At 34.3% G+C, this 7,917-nt stretch overlaps 1 long non-coding RNA gene across 2 annotated transcripts in view; it reads right to left on the bottom strand.

Moving 5' to 3' along the window:
• Positions 1–7,163, bottom strand: part of LOC128874670 (uncharacterized) — a 7,799-nt gene extending 636 nt beyond the window's left edge. The window contains exons 1-4 of one of the 2 annotated variants that reach the window (XR_008456685.1): positions 6,206–7,163; positions 5,934–6,119; positions 5,746–5,865; positions 1,411–1,517 (exon numbers count right to left, since the gene is read on the bottom strand). This is a non-coding gene — a long non-coding RNA (uncharacterized LOC128874670). Of the gene's footprint in view, positions 1–1,410; positions 1,518–4,072; positions 5,591–5,745; positions 5,866–5,933; positions 6,120–6,205 lie in introns of those variants that run through there. The other variant, XR_008456684.1, reaches the window with a different exon arrangement.
• Positions 7,164–7,917: the final 754 nt, after the last annotated feature.

The following is a 7,917-nucleotide window of genomic DNA, read 5'->3' as shown; positions in this document are numbered from 1 at the left end:
TCTACCTCGAATAATATTCAAATAAAAATTACGATTACATTCTACTTAGGCAATAATCGAATAAAACATACAAATAAATTCTGCTTCGAATACTATTCGAATAAAAGAGGTACGATTAAATTCTGCTTCGAATAATATTTAAATAAAAATTACGATTAAATTCTGCTTCGAATAATATTCAAATAAAAATTACAATTAAATTCTGCTTTAAATAATATGCGAATAAAAATTACGATTACATTCTACCTCGAATAATGATTCAAATAAAAATTACGATTAAATTCTGTTTTGAATAATATTCAAATAAAAATTACGATTAATTTGTATTTTGAATAATATTCGAATAAGACGAAATCATTCGAAAATAACGAATAAATATTAGATCAAAACACAGAATAATCTACGTTTTACAGGCGAATTATGAGTGCGGACAGTAGAGCAGTGCGTAGAGTAGCCGACTACCACGCTAAGAACCTGAGTTCGAATCCTGGGTGTCCAACACGGTCTTTTATGGTTGAATTAGGGCCGGCTAACAAAAAATATGAAATATGGAAAAAGTCTAGGGTGAAAAATAATGAATAAAGATAAATGCAATAACGAATAAATAGTCAATAGCTCCCCAAGTTAATCACTATAAACTCAACACAAAACATGCGAATTACCAGGAATGTTAAAATGATTAAAAAAAAACAATACGTATGTCGAATTGAGTAACCTCCTCCATTTTCGAAGTCGGTTAAAAACCACCATCTACGAGCATATTGCGTAACTTATACAGATATTCATGCATTCATGACAAGCGTAAATATACAAAAATAGACAAGGATGCGTGCGAATACATAAATATATAAATTATAAAAAAAATCAACTATACGTTACTAAAGTACACATCAATTCGCTTCTGTTCTTCATCTCTGTACACAAAATATGGATTTCTCTTCCAGAAGAAGTTCTGGAAGAATGGAGTCTTCATAGAAGATAGAGAAAAATTGAGGAAGAAAATGGCCCTATGTAATTCGATAAATGTATTCTGAAAATTGAATCTGCTGCCTCGAAATTTTCCTTAAAAATCCCGATATCAAAGAAGGAAGTTTGTGAAAGAATTTATCATGGTGTGCTATCATTCCGACGTGTTGAATTGCACGAGTGAAGATTAAGGAATTCGGCAGTAAAAGTTTCGTGAGTACTCGAAATAGCTTAGTTGTGATGAAAATTGTAGGATGGCAGTGAATGAAGAATGTCTCGAAATGGGGTCATTAACCCAAGCTATTCTTATCCGGGAACACTGGTTGTTAATATGTACAACAGGTCATGGAAGTAGTCGAGGCATTTTGTAAAGTGAAAAGAGATAAGATTACGGAAAAATATGGAAGTAAGGGCAAATATTGTTCGAAGGACGCGCGCCATTACCTTTGTTTTCATCCTGCCGCCCGGCAAACCGCAGATACCTGAACGACACTCTCAGACGTTAGATGTTTGAACATGGCGCAACAGCGATATCCGTTATGAACATCGCACTGCAAGAATTAAAATACTATTTGAATAAAAGATACAAATAAAATCTACTTCGAATACTATTTGAATAAAACATACAAACAAATTCTTTGAATAATAGTCAAATAAAAATTACGATTACATTTTGCTTCGAATAATATTCAAATCGAAATTACAATTATATTCTTCTTCGAATAATATTCAAATGAAAATTACGATTACATTCTACTTCGAATACTATTCGAATAAAAGAGGTACGAATAAATTCTGCTTTAATACTATTCGAATAAAAGAGGTACGAATAAATTCTGCTTCGAATACTATTCGAATAAAAGAGGTACGATTAAATTCTGCTTCGAATAATATTTAAATAAAAATTACGATTAAATTCTGCTTCGAATAATATTCGAATAAATATTACGATTACATTCTACCTCGAATAATATTCAAATAAAAATTACGATTACATTCTGCTTCGAATAATATTCGAATAAAAATTACGATTAAATTCTGCTTCGAATAATATTCGAATAAAAATTACGATTAAATTTTACTCTGATTAATATACGATTAAGACGAAGTCATTCGAAAATAACGAATAAATTTTTATTCGAACAAATTGTGGACAAAACGCAGAACAAATCGATACATAATTTATTTCTGAAGGAATAATTTTTCCTTAAATAAAATCATTATTCATGAGAAACTCTTGGAGGAGGGGGGAGGGGGTCGTTACCTCCACTCTTCATTCGTTATTCGCAAATAAATTTGCCCAACTCTTTATTTCAATTGACAGTTTTCGTTAAAGTATAAGTATTAGGGATATCCTCATAACTTAATATTGCGTGGAAGCTAATGCGTAATAATTGAAACAATCATTTTGATGTCACCTCTTACTTAATAACTAGTCACACCACTGGGAGCGGCTCTGATTAAACGTAATACAAACAATCCTATGATGGGTTTGCACGTCAAAAATGATCGATTCTCCTTGTGTCATCCGTAACCTATACTTTCACCACAAAGGAAGTTGCACAATGAGCGTCACAATAATACTCATTCCTAAAAGGATGCTAACATTTACAGAAGGTGTTAAAGTTATTTACTTTAAACAGATTGATTCAAGTTTTAGAATCACATATTTTATGACAATAGCTGCCTACCGCGGTTCCACCAGCGTGGAATATTATTATCATTAATTATTAATATAATTAATATAATATTAATATAATTATCATTATTATCATTAATGGAATATTTAATTATTAATGATTAAAAAAGAATATTTAAAAAAAAATATGGTTAAAAAGTGTAACGCAATAACAAAATCTACTCTGAGACTATTTCGTAACGCGTTTAGCCGTAATATAATATTTTACAACCTTTTACCGAATTACAACACCAATAGAACAGGTTATACCTGTAGTATTAACACTAATGAAGTGTGACCGAAATGTGACTGTATTTATTGCTTAGCTGAAAAATAATAACGACCTATTTGAATTGGGTAACGTGATTTTTTGGCTCTTCTTAGAGGATCTCTACAGACAGAGATGGGCAAAATCCTATGCTTCGAATAAATCTGAAGTTTGCCGATATGTTTGTCTCGTTTCTTTCTCTGGAAAATGTTCAAAAGAGGAAACGAGACAAACATATCGGCAAACTTCAGATTTATTCGAAACCTAGGGTTTTGCCCATCACTGGTCACAGAGTACTCTCATTCTTCAAGTTCTGAATTTGCATGTCTATGGTCTTATAAGTGATTCTAAGGACAATTGTCACAGAGTTGTTTTCCATTGTTTTTAGTTGTATTACAGAGATAAAACTTTTGTCGGAACTCTTCACGTTCCTGTCGTATTTTCAGATTACAGCTGACTCTAAACACATTAATACGTTCACCGCCACATTACCATTATATAAGGACAGCTTTTTTCACTAGGAATTTAAAAAACTTATTCTGAAGATGTATGAGATAAATTTGGATAATATTACTGAATTCTGACGAGGTTGTAACAACAAATACTGCGACAAATCTTCGATTACGTAGCTCCCAATTATCTTAAAAATTTTAGCCTTATCCAAATGTTCACCAAAGTTATCGTGGCAGTCAACGTACTCATCGAGTACTCATTGTCAGTCCAAATGAATTATCCTAGAATGCGAAAAATATCGTGATTCATATTATTCTTACTGATAAGTGTAGCCATCTGTTGGCGAACAGACCGAATTAATTTCTTGAAACCTGTAGTCAGCGCCATCGATGGCAAAATGCCTAAGTTTGTAATAAAACAGAAGTTTCTATTCCTAACGCTACTGCATATACCGACACTGAAATCGTTCAGAATAGATTGGGGAAAAAGTAATCCATCATTTCTCCGCTAGATAGCTGTAGTGGATATATCATTGTGGGGACTTTCCCCCAGTGATAAGCAAAACCCTAGGCTTCGAATAAATCTGAAGTTTGCTGATATGTCTGTCTCCTTTCCTCTTTAGAACATTTTCCAAAGAAGGAAAAGAGACAAACATATCAGCAAACTTCAGATTTATTCGAAGTCTAAGGTTTTGCCCATCTCTGCTTTCCCCTAGGATTGGTCAGGTTGGCGCTACCGTCGCATCGGCGTGGGGTTTTTCCAGAGTTTGGCGAGCGTGCAACTGAGATATTCATTGAATTGTATTCAATTCTATACAGGAGACCCAGCAAAAGTCCGAGTTGACTTCAGCGACAGTTGCGGAGAAAGTAGGAAGCTCTAGGACAAGGATACATAGATCCTTGTCTCTCTAATGATGCTGTGACAGAGAGGGAGATACATCAATCGGAGGAGAGACAAAGACAGAATGATGTCAACGTTTGCAATTTTCCAAACAGTTATTGTAATTTTATGAGGCGAGGAAGCGACCTTTCCGGCTGATTTTTTTTTTAAACTGTTCCTTATAAAATACCGTTGCGGGGGACAGTTACATATTTTGCAATTCGCTTTTGAAACGTGCTAAAAATACGTTCAAAGACAAGAAATTTTTTTTTTTTTCAATTTTTTCCAATAAACGCTTGACGAGACGATAGATTTACTTCCCCTGATTACGAAATGCATAATTATTATATGTTTTTTTCATTATTGTGCCTGAAAAACGGGAAAAACTATCTAGTAGTTCACCTACTTTCCGTTGGTGGCGCCAGTTTGTCTCCTGCGCACCCTTAATAATAGAATATCAGTCATTTTTATAACTACTTTATTATTACATTACTATTTTAAAGTAGATATGTACAGGCACCTTAACTTGTATACAGAGCTGTAAAGTAATGATTACTTTTGCATTCATTACAATTTGGAATAATTACATTCGAATTCATCTAGTAAATGTTTTACCCTATACTGTTATGAAAAAATTATTTGTACCTATTTTCCATTACAATTCCAATATCTTTCCACGTTACCCATGAGGTAATTTTGCTGTCAACGCGTTTTTTTTTAAGTGGTGTCCCCAATAGGCCTATTCCACTAAGAAAAATATGCATAACGTACATAGTTTAAGTAATTTTAAGTAATTCTTGAGTACTTTCTTTTTAGTAATTATGCAATACATTATTCTTAATTACTGAGTAATTCAATTACTTTTAAATAATTTCTTATAACTACCCAGAAAGTAATTAAAAGGTATTCCAAATCTAAAGTAAATAAAAATATCTAAATGTAATTAAAAGATAATTATAATTACTTTTTAATTATTTTGAGGTAATTTTATATACTTTAGATTTGGGATATCTTTTAATTACTTTCTGGGTAGTTGTAAGTAATTGAATTACTCAGTAATTAAGAATAAGGTATTGCATAATTACTAAAAACAAAGTAATCAATAGAACTTTCATATGATTTATCCATAGTGTGTAGTAGCCAAAGTTTCTAAGGCTGTCGCAATTCTTTCTTTGGCTACTACATCCCTCTCCAGTAATGCCAATTTTTTATTATAATACTCCTTCCTATTTTCTTTGTCTTCCTCGGCTATTCGTGCCAGAAGCACTGAAGATTGTGATCTCATGCCAGTTTGTTTTTGTGATTTAGTGGCTTGACGCAGAGGGTGTTTCTGACTATAAATCTCACTATAAATAAGCAATATATTAATCCATGTCCAGCGGGCACTTTTAACTTATAAATAAAAATATTTAAAATAAAGTTAAGTAAATAAATTTGTTATGAAAGTTCATAACAGTAACCGTTTCTATATAAATAGAAAAATACATCAGCTATTACTTACCTTTTTCTATCTTAATTGTTGGTCTCTCCACTACCGTTGAAGGGCCAGGTTGGGCGTCTGCTGGTGTTTCCACCTTCTCGTCGTCCACCAAGTTTGCATCCAAATATCTTCAGAGTAGTCCTTCAATGGAAAAAGTAATATTTTAGTACCTTGGATATACTTTTCAATTTTTAAACATATTTACGTACAAATTGTATCGGCGTTTCATCTACATTGGAATCACCCTTCACTTGTGTAGGATGTATTGTGTTGAGGACACGTTCCTCCTCCACCGATAAATTCTCTGTACTTAATGGACCACCGCCTGTGGCATTTAAATTTCTATTAAGTAAAGACTGCTTAGCCTTCGCTTTGCCTCGGAAATCTTGCCACGTCTATTTTACAAAGGAAAAAAAATATGTTAATGCAGCTTTTGCAAAATTCAATATAAAACACTTATAAACACTATGTAAACACTTACACGTCTCCATTGTTTCCAGTCTTTCTTCGTCCCTGGCAAAGCGTTTCAAAATATTGGTAACTTCTTGCCATAAACGCTGCCCATCCTTATACGTGTAATCGGCCGAAAATTTCGATCTCGTTAGGTTTGGATTTCCTTCAATAAATTCAATGAGAATTTCTTTTCGTTCGGGGGTATGTTCCCCATTCGTTTTGTTAGCTTAACCTCGTCGCACATTTTTCTTTCACACAATTTTTTCCACGGTGTTTCCGCAAACGATTGTGGACTACTACTGCCTTTTCTCAAACGCTTCTCGGTTAATGCTGCCAAGTTTCTAAATTTGGGAAAACCCATGGTCACTCGGAAGTACCGTCGCATCCCGTGGCCGCAATAAAACATTACAACTTGAGTGTAATAAACGGACGGCTAGGGCCTCTTGCACAGCGTTCTCGTTTACGGAAAACTACACGTGACATTGACAGGACGTCATGTATATTTCCGTTGGTATTTTCTAAAGTTGAACAATCATTGGTTCGTCTCCAACGCGTAAATCTGGCAATACTGTAATTTCATACGTATACGAATCAGTGATTCGTTAGTGCTCCAGAATATCGTTTTCGTATGTGAACGATTCGTATAAAGTGTTCGTATACGACTAAATTCACACGAAACTCGAGAATAGGCCCTCAGAGACGCTTCGCCTTACGAGCTGTTACGTGCGAAGTTAATACCTGCAAAACTAGTGTTATTATAGTATTAAATAAATCAAACACCGTTCAGAAGTTATACGTCTATCACGCATAGTATCATTAGTAAACCAATCCCTACATCATTGTGGGGTTAGGCCAAGGCGACCAACCCTTACACCTTCACTAACTGAGGAACATCTAGGGATTTTGATACCTAGATGTTTCCGCAGTTTTAAGGAGAAGGAAGCGTAGTTTTTTGTTAGCACTTCTTTCCAGACTAAGAAAGCGTATACGTCTACCGCAAATCGTAAAATTCCTAAATTGTTATTTCTATTCTTGTTCCTGTTATTAAAACTTTGTTAGTTAAACCGTGTTGTTATTTCGTAATAAGTTCTGTAGGTTAGATCTGGTACATAAATACCTACATCATTGTGACGACCTCTGCCCCCGCACGCGCTAGGGAAAACTAGTTACTTTCTGTTAGTAACGTTTTCCTCCGGAAGGCGAGAAAATATACAGGAAGCGACCAGCGCCACCTTTTCCAGATGCTTTCTTCTCTGCTTTTTAGGAAAAATTGGAAAAGGTAGAAAAGGTGGCGTTGGTCGCTTCCTGTACATTTTCTCGTCTTCCGGAGGAAAACGTTACTAACAAAAAGTAACTAGTTTTCCCTAGCGCGTGCGGAGGCAGAGGTCGCCACAATGATGTAGCGATTTGAATTTTTGATATTTATAAAGTTTTATTAAAACAATAACATACAAACAACAACTTAACAATAACAACTTTCTATTTATGTGTGCGACGATTTTACAGACTTTCTATGATCCACGTTCTATGCCGACTCTTTTCCTAATGCTTCCTTGCTTTTTTTTATGAGAAAATTGAAAAGCTGGAAAAGGTGGCGCTGGTCGCTTCCTGTATATTTTCCTGCCTTCCGGAGGAAAACGTTACTAACAGAAAATAACTAGTTTTTCCCTAACGCGTGCGGGGACAGAAGTCACCACATCATATATCTTGTAGTGGATTTTATTTTAAGGAAGCAAGGAA

This window comes from Hylaeus volcanicus, chromosome 4 (genome assembly GCF_026283585.1).
Source record: "Hylaeus volcanicus isolate JK05 chromosome 4, UHH_iyHylVolc1.0_haploid, whole genome shotgun sequence".
Lineage (NCBI taxonomy): Eukaryota > Metazoa > Arthropoda > Insecta > Hymenoptera > Colletidae > Hylaeus > Hylaeus volcanicus.
Note: the sequence above shows the minus strand (reverse complement) of the source record. Positions and strands in the feature narration are given on the sequence as shown.